This window comes from Delphinus delphis, chromosome 10 (genome assembly GCF_949987515.2).
Source record: "Delphinus delphis chromosome 10, mDelDel1.2, whole genome shotgun sequence".
NCBI classification, from domain to species: Eukaryota; Metazoa; Chordata; class Mammalia; order Artiodactyla; family Delphinidae; genus Delphinus; species Delphinus delphis.
This window is the reverse complement of record NC_082692.2, coordinates 56,708,698-56,727,244: the sequence shown is the minus strand read 5'-3', so window position 1 is coordinate 56,727,244 and position 18,547 is coordinate 56,708,698. Positions and strand designations below refer to the sequence as shown.

The following is an 18,547-nucleotide window of genomic DNA, read 5'->3' as shown; positions in this document are numbered from 1 at the left end:
GACTTAATTTATCATTAAGTTGGTGAATCACTCGTGTAAAGTATTTGCCAAGTTTCTCCAATGTGGAGTGACTGTGGTTTTCTTTTCCATATTCTCTTCTTTGCCACGAAATTACTAAGTGTTTTTCATACTCAACGTGGGGCTGGGGCGAGGGGAGTAAAATAAGCTTCCCTATTAGAAAAGAGGAATAACTCCATATATTAGTCATCATTTTTAGGTAAGGAATATATTTCTCTTCTCCATTCATTTCTATAGTTATTTTTCTAACGTTGATATGGAATCCTATGTATTTATTGAATATTTTATATTACCATTCGGTACATTTATTACCATTTATTTTGTTGTTCAAGTTGATCTACATTTGGCCATTTGGGAGCTCTTTCAGTTTAGCTCTCCTTCCCCTTGATGTGCCACCAGACTTTTGATTTGAGCCTCTATAGGATCTTCCAGGCTCCTGTGTATTTCCGGTTTCCACAGCCAACTCAGTAATTCCTGCTTCCTTCACATGAGACTCTGACTTTTACTTTTGGGATAAAGTAAAAAAAAAAAAAAAGGGAGTCTCTCAAAACTCTTCAATAATCTCCTTGGAAATAACTAGACTAGTAGGTTGTAGTTTTTGGTAGTTAACGACGAGGGTAAAGTTTTTCACAAATACCCTCCGTTCCCCAGAACTGTTCTCTCATTGCATACTTGCCGTACTGCAGGGAGATGAGGTCCCACAATCACAAAACCGCACCTAGGTTTATGACTGCCGCCTTCCAACATAAGTACTGGCTGTCTTGACCACACTGAGCCCACCATTCTGGCACAGAAAGGAGTCCGGTGACAATTTTTTCTTTCAGTCTGAAAGGATGACTGTCCATGGAAGGAAGCTTATCAGGAATTTAGGTACGTGCTCATGTCAGAAAAAGTGATTCTTCAGAATTTCATTCCGGTCCAGTGCCAAAGCCACACAGGAAGATGAAATAATTCTGAAGCTTGAGCTGAACTAGCAAAGAGAGATTGAGATTATAGTTCCTACATCAATCCGTTATGCTTCGAATGTAATTAAGTGTAATTCGCAATGACGCTCGCCGTAAATCACAGGGGATTCTTGGTGTTGAATCCAAGTAACACTTCAACCGGACATTTAATATAATCTTTTAATATACTTTTTAACGTACTCTTTAATATACTTTTCATTGGTTTCAACAGATTGAAACCAATCTATTGTTCATATTAATTACTGGAATCAGAGACTAAATTTTCAGGATTACTGCAGGTGTATGCCTGTAACACCACGTGCTTATAATAAAGAGTAAGATGAATGTACGTAGACCATTATGTCCTGTGCAGAAATGATGTATCCAAATGGTGGTTGCTGGAACAGAAATGTGTTCTCTAACTCAGGGTGTATGAAGTGCTTTAATGGAGACAGTGAATTTTTTCTACTGCAAATGTCAATGGTCTGTTCATTTTGATGAGATGGTCTTCCCTCTTGAAGAAAAGGAGTCAAGCCTTAAGGAAATATAAATATATAATAATGAGTTTCAGAGAACAGAAGTCAGGCTCAAATGTATCTTGTGATATTTGCTCTGTTTTAAAAAGTCTACCAACAAAAATATATGACTCCAGTTTAATAAAATGCACCCGACTTTACACGAGAGGTTCCATTTTTGCATAACTATCATGTATGTTAAAATAAAATAAAAGGCAAATCTCTCCTCATTGCTAATAGTTTTACTTCACTCTTGCATTAATAAATTCATAAGCATATGATGTAAAATTAGTGATATTTTTCTACCCTACACAATTTTATTAATATTAGTGATTCATAACAACTACTTTAAGGCACACTGTGACATTCAACAATTCCTGTTAGGTGGAATTACATTTTGTTCAGGCACAGAAGCAAAGAAGTCTTTCTGTAACAGCCCTCATATTAAGCCCGTCTTGCGTGCACTAAGTCCAACTTGGTCATGTGGCAGGTTTCTGTAGTATTGCAATGAGAGCATCTACATTAAGTTAATCTCTAAGTCTTTTGCATAATTGATATTGGGCTATGAAATAAAATCTTTATACCTAAATGGAAACTCATCAGTACTCAATAAAATAAATTACCACCAACTTAAACTATGATGACAAGTTAGGATACCAGATAAATATATACATAAGCTATTGGAAGAACACAGCTAACTAGATTTGTAAGTACATCATAGTGGTTAACTATGCTAGGTTTGTTACCAGAAAAAGGATTTGGGATTCTTTTATGCTTTATTTCATAACAGAATCACCATCTTATTGGCTGTAGGACTGTTATTATTCCCTGATGTTTCACGTTAGGTGCTCATGATCTGATCCATGTTTCTATGGTTTTCATCTTGAATAGGCACAGGCAGCAGGTTCAACACATCCAGAGGACTAACGTCTCCCTTAGATTCCTCCCTGCCCTGAATCTAGAGCCACCCAAAGCATTCCAGTCTTGATGAGCTCTTTTGTGTCTTTGCAACCCTCTCTTCCCTATTTCACATTTCTCTGGCTCCTTGTAATAATCCCAGCTGGGGGATGGTGAAATCCACTGCGTTGATTACAGTCTGTTTCTTAACTCTAATCCCCTTCATTCTCTTGATTCATAACTGCAGAGAATCCAGACTTATTTTTTTTTTTTGGCCATGCCACACAGCTTGCGGGATCTTAGTTCCCTGATGACCAGGGGTTGAATCTGGGCCGTGGCAGTGAAAGCGCCAAATCCTAACCACTAGCCCACCAGGGGACTCCCTTTATTTTTTTTTATAATAATTAGAGAATTTCCTAATCTTGTGAGATATATATAAATTGATTGTATTTGCACATTGGTCAGTTTTTAATTTATTCATTCCTCTGTAATTCCTAAGTATAATTATTAAGCCATCATTTACAAGAGAGTGGCATATAAGACAATTTTATGCTCCAAAAGAAGCAATAAATCATAATACAACTGTAAATGCATTATCATGTGATTAACATATAAATACCTATGTAAATATCACTTTATTAATGCTTGTAGTGGAACTTCAGAATCTAGGCAGTGTTAAGCAGAAGTCTCTTAAATAATCTGGGGATTAGAGAGGAGTCTTGACTGTGCAATTATCTATCTGAAATAATACATTTTCCTAGAAATAAACTCGCCCCGAATTGTAGGAAAAGCTGCATGAAATGAAACAGCATGTGAGATGGCCATTCAAAATATACAGGGATTGGGCTTCCCTGGTGGTGCAGTGGTTAAGAATTCGCCTGCCAATGCAGGGGACACCGGTGTGAGCCCTGGTCCGGGAAGATCCCACATGCCGTGGAGCAACTAAGCCCGTGCGCCACAACTACTGAGCCTGCATTCTAGAGCCTGCGAGCCACAACTACTGAGCCCACGAGCCACAACTACTGAAGCCCACGTGCCTAGAGCCCATGCTCTGCAACAAGAGAAGCCACCACAGTGAGAAGCCCGTGCACTGCAACGAAGAGTGGCCCCTGCTCACCACAACTAGAGAAAGCCCGTGTGTAGCAACGAAGACCCAATGCAGCCAAGAATAAAAATAAATATATAAATATATATATATATATATATAGGGATTATATATATATTCAGTATATAACTGAATTCCCATTAGGATCACATGATCAGTATTAAGAACTGGCATCACGTGTGTGCTCCCCAGAGAATCTGTCTATTGGTCCTGTGGGAGCTTCAGTGTTGCTTTAATTAAGTGCTCCAGGTGATTCCAAGGAGAGATCAGGGTTAAGCACATGGTCTTCTGGGTACACTTGTGAGAGCTGAGGCAAGGCTTTAGTCTAAGGAGAGGCAACAGTCTGCTCTACAGGGGTTTGGAAGGGGAACGTTAGTGCAGCCCACACACCCTGTGTTAGCAGTATTTTGGGACATTTATGAGGAGACAACATGTGTTGACAACAAAGAACAAATTCACAGCTGGTCTCCATGTAGGAGCTGTTTGTTCCTGACTCTCTCCTTAGACAAAGGACAGGAGAGACTGGCCTTTTCAGGACTTCAAAGTCGGCTTTGAAAGTTTGGCCTGTGGATATGGTGGGAACAGATGAAGGAGCTGTGCTGATGCCACAGAAGGCGTATTCTCAAGGTGCTGACCTAATTCCTCAACATAATATTGATGAGAAAACGACCCAGAGCAGGCGGAAGAAGAGGAGAAAATGGCAGCTTCTCAGGTAAACGTCCTGTCCTGGGTCAGAGGCTGCGTCCTCTTTTCCTCCTGAAATGCCGTGGATTGAGAACATACAAATCATTAAGTCTCTACTGACTTCTTGCCTAGTGAGGTGGTTTTCAACTACTTATGTTTTTTATTCTGATAGTCACGATCAGCTCTTTAAAATACTCTCTTCTGTCCCAGAGCCTTTTCTCCTCTGTCTGCATCCAGTCTCCCTATAGAGCATGAAGAATTATCACCATGAATTAATAACTTTCAAGTATTGAAAATATTCCCTTAGTGAGACATCAACAAGGGAAAGTATTGGTATCCAAGATTCCCACTGGGATGGAGTTAGGTGTTGGGATTTTAGGGAAGTAGGTGAAAATGTGGTGATTACTTTAATCTGGATACAATATTCTATTTGAAACAGGATTGAGAAATTGCACATATAAACAGGATGACCGTAGTAATCTTGAATCCCTCATAAAGTTTTGAAAAAAAAGTAGGAGAGGCAATTTATATGTTGTTAAGAAAGGCTTGCTATTTACATGAACTTTTAGGAATAGAGCATATGGGAGGTTTATATGGATTGAAATTTGCATAAAACTGACATTTTTCATGATCGATTCAGGTTATGATTTCCTTATTTTTGCCAAAAATGCCCAAGCAGTGATATTGTGTCCTTTGTGCTTCAGTCATCTGCTATCCGTGTATCCTATAACATCTGACCTTTACTGGTTCAGGTGCTTTCTTTGAGAGTCCATCGCTGAGAAGTTCATGTTTTTTCCATTTATCTTTAATAAAGGTCTTAGAAATAGTGAAGGATGAGCATAATCCACTTCAGTTAACGTGGTAATGCCATTTCTTTTTAGTTTCCCTTTGCTTGTCGTTGGTTTTGAAATATGAACTCTCAACTGTGTTGAGTAGAGATACTGAGATTTGAGTCCAGCCTGTGGTTCAAGGAAATGTAATGGAGTCTGTGTGGGTGCGTCAGGGCCGTGCATCCCACATACCCCATTGCTGTGGCAACATTTGTGGCTGACTGTGAGACAGAAGGGCGTATGAAAACAGGGAAGGAGAATATCCTTGGTCTCCATGTAGGAGCGCATTTCTTCCTGAATCTGTCACGTATTAAGGGAGAGGGGAACGTGGTCTTTCTGCATTTCAGGGGCCTCCTGCCTCTGAGAGTGGGGGTAGCAGGTGAAGGCGCTGTGCTGATGCCCTCAAAGATGTACAGGTGCCATATATCTACATAATATTGCCTGAGAAAGGAACCTAGAAGTGGAGGAGGAAGAGGAAGAAATGGCAGGTTCTCAGGTAAAATCTGTGACCCAGGTCAGCGGCTGTGTCCCCTTTTCTTGCTGAAATCCCATGTATTTAGAACTTGCAAACATTTACTTCTCTACCTCTGGTGGTCCTGCCTAACAAATTTGTTTTCAATACTTTTCTTTTCTTCCTAATGATAGCCAAGGTTAGATTTTTAGGATATTCCTCTCTTACATCCTATCGCCTTCTCTCCTTTTCTCCATCCAGGCTCCCTTTAGAGCATAAAGAATTCCTACCACGTATTACTGATGTGCAAATGTTGAAAATGTTCCCTTTTTGTCCTATCAACTTGGGGATGTGTTGATACACAAGATGCCCGCTGAATATGAGGTTGGGTCCGGGGATATGAGTGAAGAAGGAGAATATGTGATGTATACGTCCTGTCTGGTTGCAGTATCAGACTATGCAGACAAGGATAATGAAAAAGCACCAATAAAGCTGATTGCTATATGGCCCAGAATAACCCAAAGTTCTGAAAAAGAGAGCTCCCAATTGCCTCAAGGAAAGACTTACTATTTAAAATACACAAGGGTACAGGACATGAGAGTTATATGTGGTTTTAAATGTGCTTAACCCTGTTCGTATGATTCATGTTTTTCCGTTTGCTTTTTTGCAAAACTATCCCAGCAATGATGATGAATCGCATGTGCATTGGTCAGCTGATAGCAATTTGTCCCATTAAATTTTGTTCACTTGATTCAGGGGCTGTCTGCCAGATTCAACTGGAAAGCTAATAATTTTCCAATTATCATTAATAGGGTCTTGGAGGGATTTACTGAGAGATGTGTATAAACCATTGCATTTCATGCGAATACTCCCCCTGTCTACTTCATTTCCCTTTACTTGTAGATTGCTTTGGAAAATGAAGCCTCTCATTTTTGTTCAGGCTTTTGGTAGTAAATGTTCTGTAAATTTCCTTTTTATTCCACTGTCATTTCACAGTAATTCTCTTATTTATGACTTATTGTATCTTCAGGAAAAGAACACAAGAGTCCTATAGTATATGTTCAAGTATCCTAAAATGCTATGATATAATCAGCACAAATAAATGAAATCGTTTCAAGGAAATAGGGATTTGTTGATGCAAAGAAAGTCTTCACGATGTTTCATCTGTCATTCTCATCTCTTGAGTTGATCTGCATCTTTCACTCTAGATCAGTGATCATTCTAGATGTTTATAAAATGAAACAAGATATTGTTGCCCACATCGTAAAATCGGCTATCCATTCCTTATTTTTGATTGAGTAGTACTTGGAAGTAGAGTTAAGGATCTGCAAATTAGAAATGCTTCCTAAGTGTTTTAAAGGGGCTGTCAGGAAATACCATTTGGTGAAGTACTTTTCTATAACCTACAGTGTCCTCTCTTCTCTATTTTTTTTTTTTCTCTCTTCTCTATTGAACACAATACTGGACTGGAAAGTGTAGAATTCCTGGGATGAGTCATGTTCCTTTTTTTAATAAACAGGTCTTGCTGTCTCTAAGCTGAACCTGGTCACCTTTTTTGAGCAAAGGAAAGAGCCCTGGGATGTGAAGAAAAGGAGACAACAGTCATACACCCAGGTAGGTGGGAATGAATAAAGCAGAGAGCACAGGGGTGATGTCCAAAGATGAAGGAGGAAGCTCTGCTTCAGTGGAAATTATTTTGAGAAGCCCAGGTGTATGTCTCTTGCTGTCACAGAGGTACTTATCCTGCTCCACTCGTATCCTGCTCCTAAATCCTCGAAGGGTTTTCCTTTTTCTTCAGTGACCTTCCATGGCAGTCAGAGTGAGAGCCAATCAGAGCCATGGCCTCTGAGGGTCTGCATGTTCTGACTAAAAATTCCATTGCTTTTGGGGACCTGGGAAAATTTGTGCACATAACAAGGTTCTTTTATGGAGTTTATGTGAGTTTCTCCTCCCTTGTCTCTGGAGGTACTCGTCTCCTAGAGACACGTACACATTCCACTATAACCTTGGGAACGTGAGATAGACTGACCGTCCCCCATTCAAGTCTATGTAGAGAAGGCTTCCCCATGGACCAGACCCTGTACTAGGTCATCAGAAATGAACCTGGGAGCCTCACAGTGTTTACCCAGTCTCGCGGTTTAACCTGGGCCACTTCATTAAGATCCTGGGCCCTGCCAAAGACTAATTGACAGAAGCTATGGGGGTAGGACACAGGGGGTGGTAGTTCTAAAAAAATACACAAATGATCCCAGTGGGGAGTCAGGCTGAAAATGACTTTGGGGAACATTGCTCATCGGAATTTCACGTCTATACGAATCACTTACGGATCCCATTAAAAACAGATACTGGGGCCCACACTCAGAGGTTATGACTTTCCAAGTCTGGGATGGAGGTCATTAATTTGCACTTTGAGCGACCACCGAAGTTGCTTCTCCCAGACCTCATTTCCCCCAGCATTAATCTAGAGAAATCAAGGAAGCACCTGAGTGCCTTACACCCAACCACCCTATCTGAACACAAATACGGCTTGAAGACCACTCACAACTTCTGAAAAGATGACATTCTCTGCTCACCACTTCCAAATTGAGTGGGGACTAGAGAAAGCAGTGGGGTCTGAGCAACACTGTTACGGGGAAACAACATTTATTCATTCACGAAAGGAATGTTTCATGAGGACCTACTATATGCTCACAGGTATGTGGGGATGCGCTGTGTTCAAGACACTGTGCTAACATCCTCACATTATGAGAGTTGACTGTCGTAATCTGCTGGGAAGTGGGGATTCTATGTTCATCTTTCCCAGGAGGATTTAGATGTCGGGCTTGCCTTTCTGGGAGTAGAGATGATCTTTTTCTCTTTTCGTTCATTATCACTGATGATAAAGATAAAATCTACCCACCAAATTTTAAGTCTTTTGCTCTCCTTTATCTGAGTCTGAGTATCAAAAATTGTGAATGCCAGGTCCATTCACAAAGGTGGCAGAGTTTTCAGGAACTCTGGTCTCTGAGCTGCTCTAAAAAGCATGACCAAAGGCAGAGCCATGGCAGGACTTTTTTTTTTTGGTTGCTTAAGTGGACATTTTATTTATTTATTTATTTTTGTTTGTGGGGGGAGGGTTTGGCCGCATGGCTTGTGGGGTCTTAGTTCCCCAACCAGGGATTGAACCTGGGCCCTGGCAGTGAGAGCTCAGAGTCCTAACCACTGCACTGCTAGGGAATTCCCTAAGTGGTCATTTTAAACAGAATGAACTGACATTCACTATTATTCTCTGCAAGTCTGATTTTGAAAGAGGGACTATATTTTGGGTGGGAATTCTGAAGCAGCAGAGCTGTTCCCACAATGTTAAGCCCGAAGTATGAAACAGGAATCTGTGGCATTGGATGGGCTGCTCTAGAGGTGGGACTGACCAGCGCCTTATGCGTTTGTATTACTCAGGGTGATTCTGGGTGGCCAGTCCCTGATTCCAGCCTGCTCTTGGGTCATATGCATTGTTAGAGGTACTAGATTCAAGTCCTTATGAGTTTCACCTGCATTCCCTGTGTGTGCCTGTGTGAAGGTTTGGGCTAAAGAAGAGGCTAAAAACCCCAGGGGGAGCAACACGGGTCAGAGGGAGAACTGGCCTGTGCTACAGATTGTGGTACCAGCTTGCCTGAACTGCGAACTCAGGTGTGTCGGCTCCATTAAAATGGAGTTCAAGGCTGGCGATCTTGAGCCCCGGGCTGGTGAAGGATGTTTTGGCCCTGGGAGGGGCGGGTGTGTGCCAGAAGTCCTCTGTGCACTGCTCAGCACGTGGTGGGAGACTCTGCCGGTGCAGGCAGTGTGGTGTTACTATCAAGGGTGCAGTCTGGTCAAGTGAGGGCACAGCTGTGCTGGTGTGTTGTTGGCGTGAGTGAGTGGGGGCAGGGAGAAGCGGGGAGACACTTCACCCTGAGTCCTCAGGCCACGCTGCACCTGAGCGAGGTGTTTAGGGACCCGACGAGGTGCTAGTGCTCAAAATGAAATGTGGCCCTGTGTGTTAAAATGTTAATTTACGAGCATTCCAGTTTTCAAGTGTTCATTTGAGCCGACCTCTGTTCAGTTCCAGCAGGCTCAGATCAAAGGTGGTTAGGAGCACTTTATCTGCAGGAACTCAGAGAGGGGTTTTTCTAAAGAAGACACCACATCAAAGCAAGGATAATAATTGATTGTATCTTAACCAGTCACCTTGGTTTGGGAAAGCCTTGCTGGTAGTGTGTGACTGGTTGTTCTTAATTTATGTTCTCAGATTAACGTGCCTTGACTCTGAATTAAGTTTTGTTTGCTTAAATAGACTACCAAAGTATGAGAGTCACCTCAGCCTAATGGCCTCCTTGTTTAATTACTTTAACACTGGAAACACAGTAGGTGGGATATTACACTTTTCATCCATTTGCAAGGTGATTTAGCAATTGTCCACCTAACGTAGAAATGCACAGTCACGTTGGTGCAACGGTTGCATGTCCCAGAACTATCCAGGTAAGCCACATGTGTAGAAATCGGAGATCCACATTCTGTGATAGCAGGACAAAAACAGATGCGTCTATGTAAATGCATAACTAAGGAGGGTTTCAGTAAAGGCTTTTTATTCATAATTACCATGGAATATGATGCTGTGTTTTGGGGAATGCAGGAGATCCATTTCTACTGGTGAGAAAATAACACCTTCATATATCATTAGTTAAGGAAAGCAGTTTGATTGACAGAAAGTTTGATTTGACAATATGTATGTCAGTATTGAACCATGTACATAATATTTTAGTGTTTGTGTGTATATGGATGTATATTATACACATTCAAATGTAGTTTTTTACACATGGAAATTGCATAGGAAGGAGGATATATTTGGAACTGATGATGTTACATGGAGATAAAATTTTATTGCTTCTGGGGGTGGTTAATTAATGTGCATTTTTACTTGATTTTGTTTAACTATTTTATAATTTCATATTTTATAATGTTTATTATTTTATAATTAAATTTGTCCTTGTGTGTAATAGTTCTCTATCACTGCCGTAACGTATGACCACACACTTAGCAGTTTAGAAAACATTCTACGGTTCATAAGTTAGAAATCCAGTGGTCTTGGCTGGGCTTTCTGTTTACGGTCTTACAAGGTCAAAAATCAGGGTCTCCTGAGGCATAGGTTCTTATCTGCAGCTTCCAGGGGGAGATTCCACTTCCAGGACCATTCAGGTGCTAGGCAGAACCCATTTCATTCTGGTGGCTTCCATGTGAGCCCTCCATGGTCACACCTTGCATCCGGTGTCCCTAAAGGAGAGAAGAAACACTGTGTCATTGTTCACTCAATTTTTTTTCTCTAATCCTTTAGTGTGTATTCATTTGAAGGGATTATCACAAGTATTTTATGTAAGCAAGGTTATTACCTCAAGGTCTCAAACTAGAAACTATTCACAATTAGGTTATGATTTGAATGCAAATCATGGAATTAGTGAATAGGAGAAAAAGTTAGTGACCCTTAATCCACCTGCTGCAACTACCATCACCCTCCTCCATCCCTCAAGTCCACCATCCTCTATTCCTCATTGTGACCTCAGTCTCTCTGCCTGTGACCTTTAGATATCTCTATAAGGAATTCTTCCCCTTCTAGGCTTCTTTATTGCTCTCCCATGTCCATCCTGTGCATTTTAGACCTCCGTCCCCATGAAACCTCTATCCCCCAGATTCCAGAGCTCTCAACCCAACCTCCTCCCCTTCTACTGCTCCCAAGCCTTTTATCCTTCATACCCTCCTTCTCTCTTGCCCTTTATCCTCCTCTCCTTCCAGTGACTTCAGCCCATGTTTCATGTCCTGTATGTCTAATGCCCTCAAATGTTCTAGTCGTCAGTTATCTAGTGTCCTTAGTTTCCTCACGACCCTGCACCCATTTCCCCCAACCCTATAATTCCTGACTCTGCAATTTCCTCTGCCATTTTTTTGAATAGTTGGAGAACAGGTGTTAACTGTTCTCTAAATGTTTGGTAGAATTCACTTGTGAAGCCATCTGCCTGGACTTTCATTTGTTGGAAGGTCTTTTTGTTTTTTAATAACTGATTCAATTTCGTTACTGGTAATTTGATTATATTTTCTATTTCTTCCTCATTCAGTCTTGGTAGATTGTACGTTTCTAGGAATTTCTCCATTTTTTCTAGGTTGTCCATTTTATTAGCATATAATTGTTCATGGTAGTCTCATGCTCATTGGTGTTTCTTTTTCTTTTTGAGTCTTTTCTTTTCTCTTTTCTTTTCTTTTTCTTGATGAGTCTTGCTAAATTTTGTTTATCTTTTCAAAGAACCAGCTCTTAGTTTCATTGATCTTTTCTATCGATTTTTAATCTCTATTTTATTTATTTCTGCTCTAATCTTTATGGTTTTTTAAATTTTATTTTACAAACTTGGAGCTTTGTTCCTTTTCTCACCCCTTTGGGTGTAAGGTTAGGTGGTACATTTGAGATTTTTCTTGTTTCCTGGTAACTTGTGTCACTGTAAACTTCCCTTTTAGAACTGCTTTTGCTGTGTCCCATGGAGTTGGATTGTTGTGCTTTCATTTTCATTTGTTTCTAGGTATTTTTTAATCTCCTGTTTGATTTCTTCAGTGATCAAAATCTCACAGCATTTGTAGTCTCACAGCATTGTGTTTGGAAAAGATACTTGATATGACTTCAATTTTCTTAAATTTACTGGGGGTTGTTTTGAGGTCTCGCATGTGATCTATCCTGGAGAAAGTTCCATGTGCAGTTGAAAAGGAAGTGTATTCTGTCGCTTTGGGATGGAATGTGCTATACATATCCATCTAGTCTAATGTGTCATTTAAGGCCAGTGTTTCCTAATTGATTTTCTGTCTGGATGATGTGTCCATTGTTATAAGTGGGGTTTTAAAGTTCCCTACTTTTATTGTGTTACTGTCAATTTCTCCCTTTATGTCAGTTAATATTTGCTTTATGTATTTAGGTGCTCCTATGTTGGGTGCATAAATACTTACAATTGTTATATCTTCTTGGATTGATCCCTTGATCATTATGTAGTGTCCTCCTTTGTCTCTTTTAACAGTCCTTATTTTAAAGTCTAATTTATTTGGGAGTTCCCGGGTGGTCCAGTGGTTAGGACTTGGTGCTTTCACTGCTGTGACCTGGGTTCAATCCCTGGCTGGGGAACTAATATACCACAAGCCGCATGGCCAAAGGAAAAAAAAAGCCTCTTTTAAAAATCACTTAAAAGTTCAAATACACTGGTATGTGGAGCATGAAACACTTATTGGGATATACTGAAAGATGCAAAAAACTAAAAATAGAACTACCATGTGACCCAGCGATTCTATTCCTGGGTGTATATACAAAAAAAAACCACCCAAAAACACTATTTCAAAAAGTTAAATGCACCCTAGTGTTCATAGCAGCACTATTTACAATTGCCAAGATTGTAACCTAAGTGTCCATCAACAGATGGTTAAAGAAGATGTGGTATATATGTACAACACAATACTATTCAACCATGAAAAAATGTGATTTGCAGCAACATGGATGGACTTGGAGGGCATTATGCTAGGTGAAATAAGTCACAGAGAAAGGAAAATACTGTATGATATCACTTATGTGGAATCTAAAAAATACAACAGATGAGTGAATACAACAAAGAAGAAACAAACTCACAGATACAGAGAACAAACTAGTGGTGACCAGTGTTGAGATGGGAGGTACAAACTATTGGGTGTAAGATAGGCTCAGAGATGTATTGTACAACCCGGGGGAATAGCCAATATTTTATAATAACTGTAAATGGACAGTAACCTTTAAAAATTGTATAAAAAATTTAAAATTTTTAAATAAAGTTAAAAGCTTCAATATTCTCAAAGAATATTTGAAAAGAGGGATATGCTTTTCTCTAATTTTTACCTTAATCAGTGCACTTTAAAGATGTGAGAAAGTATAAATATGTAAGGGGGATGGGTGGGAGAGAACAGACTCTGGCATCACAATTTATAACACGCACACATTGACACACAGTAAACAAAAAATTCTGATCTGTTGATTCAGTTATAATGTGCTTTATTAACATAGATCACGACTTCCTTTGTGAATCATCAAATATGCATTCATGGCATCATTTTCAAAGGCTTCTGTCCATTCTCAACACAAAATGTTAATCCACCCTCCGTTGCTGCCTTTGGTTTATTTTCAAACAAATCTGTGATGCAAACAACTTCATGCTCTGGATCTTTGGGGGTAGGGAGTCTCAGCTCACCTGAGGACAGGTGGTCATGCCCTGCTCTCAGGTAGTCCTGTGGGTCAAGTGGGCCCTGAGAGGAGAGGGGGCTAAAGGACCTGAGGACTAAGGGTACCTTTGGGTGGATTTCTACGGGCCACCCCTCACACAACCCTAAACCCACCATGTGATTTCCACCAACCCAGCAGCCTCTCCCGTAGGCAACAGCAAGGCCACATCTATTCCAGGAGGGGCTCAGCCCCTAGGAATCAGGCCCAGGGAACCTGCACTTCTGGAAGTTCTTAACCCAAACTTTCACGCTACTCAGTGGTCTCAGGTGCGCTCTGCCTGATAGCTCTAGCTCAGTGCTACTGGATACGGGTCTGAGGAGTAACATCTGCACCAACAACAAACTTGTTAAAGATGCCATTTCATAAGCCTCACAGGAGAATCATAATCTAGAGTGGGGCCCTGATTCCCCCCAAATTTGTAAGCACTTTAAATCTTTGGAAGAAATGTTTGCTACGTGGCTCCCATGCAGTTTCCCACTAGTATTACATGATGAGTATTTAGCAATAACATCACCTGTGCCCTCCCCACAGAGTCTATCAATCTGCGTGGGAGCATCTGCATTGTTTTAACTCCAGGTGATTCTAAGGTTAGGCCCTGTTTAAGCGCGAGGGCTGCTGGGTTCATTGGTGGGCGTTTCTTCCAGTCTTTCGTCCTTTTGCCTTTGAGGAGGCATCAGTGTCTCTTCTACATGGGATTGGAAGGGGTAGGGCCGTGTAGCCCACTTACGCTCTGCTGTAGCAGAGTTTTGGGGCCTGTGTGTAGGGGAGAGCACACGTAGACAGGAAAGAGAAACCGCACAGTTTGGTCTCCATGAAGGAGCTCATTGTTCCTGAATCTCTCTTTTTCAAAAGGTTGGCATATCAGCGTTTCAAGGTCCTTTTGCCTGTGGGCGTGGTGGGAACAGGTGAAGGAGCTGTGCTGACGCCACAGAAGGTATATTCTCAAGATGCTGACCTGATTCCTCAACATAATACCGATGAGAAAACAACCCAGAGCAGGAGGAAGAAGAGGAGAAGATGGCAGCTCAGGTAAGCGTCCTGTCCTGGGTCAGAGGCCGTGTCTGCTTTTTCTCCTGAAATGTCATGGATTGAGAACCTGCAAACGTTTCATTTTCTACTTCTGATGTTCCTGCCTAGCAAGGTTGTTTTCAGCTACTTGTTTTTTCCTTCTTATGATAGTCAGCTCTTTACAATACTTCTCCCCTGTGTTCCAGAGCCTTTTCCCCATTGTCTGCATCCAGGCCTCCTACAGAGCATGGAGAATTCTCACCATGAATTAACGACCTTCAACTATTGAAATTATTCCTTTCTCACCATGAATTAACGACCTTCAACTGTTCAAATTATTCCTTTTATGAAAGATCAACATGGGAAGGCATTAATATCCCAAACTCCCTCTGGGATAATTTCAGATGTTGAGATATTAGTAAAGAAGGGGAAAGTGGAATGATTAATGTACGTCTGAATGCAACATCAACTTAGCACCACAGGATTAACGCACTTTTTTTTTTTTTTTTCGGTACGCGGGCCTCTCACTGTTGTGGCCTCTCCCGTTGCGGAGCACAGGCTCCGGACGCGCAGGCTCCGGACGCGCAGGCTCAGCGGCCATGGCTCACGGCCCAGCCGCTCCGCGGCATGTGGGATCTTCCCGGACCGGGGCACGAACCCGTGTCCCCTGCATCGGCAGGCGGACTCTCAACCACTGCGCCACCAGGGAAGCCCTTAACACACTTTTAAGTGGGATGGCATTAGTGGTCCAGATAACTCAAAGTCGTAGGGAAAAAAAAGTAGGAGAGATTTGCTCTCAAATCTCAATATACAGGCTTCCCTGGTGGCGCAGTGGTTGAGAGTCCGCCTGCCGATGCAGGGGACACGGGTTCGTGCCCCGGTCCGGGAGGATCCCACATGCCGCGGAGCGGCTGGGCCCGTGAGCCATGGCCGCTGAGCCTGCGCGTCCAGAGCCTGTGCTCCGCAACGGGAGAGGCCACAACAGTGAGAGGCCCGCGTACCGAAAAAAAATAAATAATAAAATCTCAATATACAGTATTGATAAGAAAGACTATTTAATTACACTATTAGAGTCAGAGAACATGGGAGGTATATGTGGACTGAAATTTGCATAAAACTGACATTTTTTCATGATAGTTTCAGATTATGGTTTTCTTATGTATTTTCGCCCAGAATACCACACAGTAGGGATAATGTGTCTTGTGTGCTTCAGTCACCTGGTAATGATTTGTCCCATTACACCTGACGTTCATTGGTTCAGGTGCTTTCTGCAAGATCCCTCTGCTAGGAAGTTTCTATACTTCTTTTATCTTTAGTAAGGGTTTGGTGTGATTCACTGAGAAATGTGCAGAAACCGTCATGGTAAATGTGGAAACTCCAATTTTTTCTTAGTTCTCCTTTGCTTGTAGTTTGCTTTGGAAAATGAACATTGTCCCCTTTGTTTATTAAAGATTGGCTTTTTAAGTGGAGGTTGTAATCAGTCAAGGCTTGTTCTTGTAAATTTCCATTATACTCTGTGCTCATGTAACAGACATACTCTTTTTTATCACTTCTCTGTATTTTCCAAAATGTTTACCAGAATCATATATTAACGTATGCTCAATTGTGTTAAATTTCTGAAATATAGCTCATCTCAAATGATATTTTCCAAGGCATCAAAGACTCAGAACCAATAGCTCTAACTTATTTTATATCATTGTGTGTATGTCTCCCCTAGTGTATTTGTAAAATACAAAGTGCATCATCCACAAATAGATTTATAAGATTTACCCAATTAAAAATAATTATTTCTTCTTTAAAAGTTTGATAGAGAAAAAGTTTGATAGAATTCACCAGTGAAGCCATCTAGTCCTGGTAGTTTTTTGCTGGGAGGTTTTTGAGAACTGATTCAGTCTCCTTGGTCTTGTCAGATTGTTTTATTTCTTCATGATTCAGTCCTTTTATTTTTTAATTTTTTCTTTGGCCTGTTGATTTTTTAGGATTGTGTTATTTTTATTTATTTATTTATTTATTGGCTGCATTGGGTCTTCATTGCTGCGTGCAGGCTTTCTCTAGTTGTGGCGAGCAGGGGCTACTCTTCCTTGCAGTGCGCAGGCTTCTCATTGCGGTGGCTTCTCTTGTTGCAGAGCACAGGCTCTAGACATATGGGCTTCAGTAGTTGTGGCCTGCGGGCTCAGTAGTTGTGGTGTGTGGGCTTCAGTAGTTTTTGCACACGGGCTCAGTCGTTGTGGCTCGCGGGCTCTAGAGCGCAGGCACGCTAGTTGTGGTGCATGGGCTTAGTTGCTCTGCGGCACTTGGGATCTTCCCAGACCAGGGATTGAACCCGTGTCCCCTGCATGAGCAGGCAGATTCTTAACCACTGCACCACCAGGGTAGTCCCTGGATCGTGTTGTTTAATTTCCACATATTTGTAAACTTTCCAGACTCTGTCCTGTTGTTCATTTCTGCTTTCTTACCATTGAGGTTAAAAGAATACTTAGTATGTAAGTCAAGCAAGTCAGAAAGAGGAAGACAAATACTATATGATATCATTTATATGCGGAATCTAAAGTATGACACAAATGATCCTACCTATGAAACAGAAACAGAATCACGGACATAGAGGACTGACCGGTGGTTGCCGAGGGGGAGGGGTTGGGGGAGGGATGGAGTGGGAGGTTGGGTTTAGCAGATGTAAGCTTTTATATATAGAATGGATAAACAATAAGATTGAACTGTATAGCACGGAGAACTATATTCAGTATCCTATGATGAACCATGATGGAAAAGAATATTAAAAAGAATGTGTGTGTGTGTATAAATGTATATATATATATATATATATATATGTATGTATGTGTGTATGTGTGTGTGTGTATATATATATATATAAAACTGAATCACTAAAAAAAATAGTGATATTGGTCTTCTTAAATTTGCTAAGACTTGTTTAGTGACACATCACATGATCTGTCCTGGAGAATGTTCAATGTGAAGTTGAGAAGAATAGGTTTAAAGTGTATTTTGTATGGTATAACTAGCTACCACTGCTTTCTTTTGGTTTCCACTTGTATGGAATATCTTGTTCAAAAGCTTCACTTTGAGCTTAATTTGTGTTTTTAACACTGAAATGAATCGCTGATGGGCAGCATATAGTTTGATCTTATATTTTTTTCCTAATTTTTATTGGAGTATTGTTGATTTCAAATGTTGTGTTAGCTTCAGATGAAGAGCAAAGTGAATCAGTTATACATGTATCAACTTTTTTTTAAGATTCTTTTCCTACATAAGCTGATCTTGTATTTTTATCTGTCTAGCCACTGTATGACTTTTGACTAGAGAATTTAATATATTTATGTTTACAGTAATTATTGATAGGTAAGGACTTACCAATGCCGTCTTATTGTTTCCTGGATGTTTTGTTGTTTCTTGTTCCCTTTTTCCTCTTTTGTTGCCTCTCTTTGTGAATTAGTGATATTCTATAGTGGTATGTTATGATTTCCTTCTCTTTATATTTTCTGAATCTAATATAGGTTTTTGCTTTGTGGTTCCATGAGGCTCACAGAAAGCATCTTATAGATATAACAGTCTATTTTGTGTTGATAAGAATTTAACTTCCATCACATACAAAAAAATTACTCTTTTACTCCCCTCCATGAATTTTTGTATATGGTATTACAATTTACCTCTTTGTATATTGTTTATACATTAAAATTATTATAGCTGCCGTTATTTTAATAATCTCATCCTTTACCCTTTATACTAAAGTTAACTGGTTAACACACCACCATATCACACTACTGAAGTATTCTTACCTTAACTATATACT

The 18,547-nt window shown here is 40.6% G+C and overlaps 1 long non-coding RNA gene across 2 annotated transcripts in view; it reads left to right on the top strand.

Moving 5' to 3' along the window:
* Nucleotides 1-3,932: 3,932 nt before the first annotated feature.
* Nucleotides 3,933-18,547, top strand: part of LOC132432173 (uncharacterized) — a 61,151-nt gene continuing 46,536 nt past the window's right edge. The window contains exons 1-3 of one of the 2 annotated variants that reach the window (XR_009520854.1): nucleotides 3,933-4,191; nucleotides 6,964-7,058; nucleotides 14,584-14,760. This is a non-coding gene — a long non-coding RNA (uncharacterized lncRNA). Of the gene's footprint in view, nucleotides 4,192-6,766; nucleotides 7,059-14,583; nucleotides 14,761-18,547 lie in introns of those variants that run through there. The other variant, XR_009520853.1, reaches the window with a different exon arrangement.